The 1,290-nt window shown below is 48.1% G+C and overlaps 1 non-coding gene across 1 annotated transcript; it reads left to right on the top strand.

The window, feature by feature from the left end:
• The first annotated feature begins 831 nt into the window (after positions 1 to 831).
• TRNAM-CAU (transfer RNA methionine (anticodon CAU)) lies at positions 832 to 904 on the top strand. Its single transcript has one exon. It is a non-coding gene; the product is annotated as a tRNA-Met (tRNA).
• The last annotated feature ends 386 nt before the right edge of the window (positions 905 to 1,290 follow it).

Genomic DNA, 1,290 nt, shown 5'->3' with positions numbered 1-1,290 from the left:
TTTTACCCCTTCCAATCCACTGAAGGACTGCACTTTGGCTGCTTGATTCAAAAACTGGGGTCTCCGGTACAGAGCAAGACCCAGGTAAGGAGAGGATTAAGAGTCTATCTGTACATGAGAACTCAGTTCATGTCTGCAAAGTGCTGTTTTATGGCTTTTTCCTTCTAGTGTGAGAAAGGACTTTGCTTTGCTTTTCAAAGTGACAGAAAAAGCTGGTTTTGAGCAGCTCATCCTCTCTCCTGTAAAAAGTCTGTAAAAAACATACAGCTTGTACAAGTGTGAATCAGGATTGATGATCATTTAATTGTTCCCCCTTTCTCCCACTCCTGCTCAGCCTTTATGCTGCTCCTTTGCCTGCTTTGCTTTCCTCTTCTACTCCTTCACCCAGCTCCACCTCCCTCCCTGTCACTTTTTTTGACAGAGGTTCTCGTGTTGCAGCCCCGTCTGGCCCCTCAGCTATCAAGACTTCGACTTCAACTCCGTATTTCATGATTAATGGAGATTTGCTCACACAGTGCATTTGCCATTATGCTCTCACTACTTTTCTTCCCTTTCCATTCTCCCCGCTGACAGCCAAGCCCCCACAGTGGCTGCCTGCTGCACCAAGGCCACTGTGTCACTTTTAATGGGCATTTTACCCCTTATAGCCAACCTTGGACTGCTCATCCCATTTCAAACACTTTGTTCTTTTAACCCATCCTGTCAGTTCATCTCAATGTCCAACTTGCAAATAAGGAGAGCTTCAACGGGAGAGCTTCTCTGGGTCCCTGCCATTTACAGTAGGGACACATGGGTCACTGGGCAACGTCACAGGATAAGGCATCTGAAGCCGCCTCGTTAGCGCAGTAGGTAGCGCGTCAGTCTCATAATCTGAAGGTCGTGAGTTCGATCCTCACACGGGGCAAAGGCGGGCAGCTCTTTGGTTGCCTTGGGCACAGTGATGATGAAATGTTAAGAGTTTTTGATTCTTGGAGAAGTAAGGAGGGGGGTCAGCAGAACTGCTACCTTGGACTTCCAGAGGGCAGACTTTGGCCTGTTTAGGAGCCTGGTTGGCAGAGTCCTGTGGGAAGCAGTCCTGAAGGGCAAAGGACTCCGGAAGGCTGGACATCCTTCAGGAAGGAAGTCTTAAAAGTGCAGGAGCTGGCCATGCCCACGTGCCCAAAGATGGGGTGGGGAAGAAGACTGAACAGGGAGCTTTGGCTGGAACTCAAGAAAAGAAAAAAAAAAATTGGGTTTATGCCATTTGGAAGAAGGGGCAGGCAACTCAGGAGGACTATAAAAATGTTGTTA

The sequence above is a fragment of the Grus americana genome, chromosome 2 (genome assembly GCF_028858705.1).
Source record: "Grus americana isolate bGruAme1 chromosome 2, bGruAme1.mat, whole genome shotgun sequence".
In the NCBI taxonomy this organism is placed as follows: Eukaryota; Metazoa; Chordata; class Aves; order Gruiformes; family Gruidae; genus Grus; species Grus americana.
This window is presented reverse-complemented; position numbering and strand designations above follow the sequence as displayed.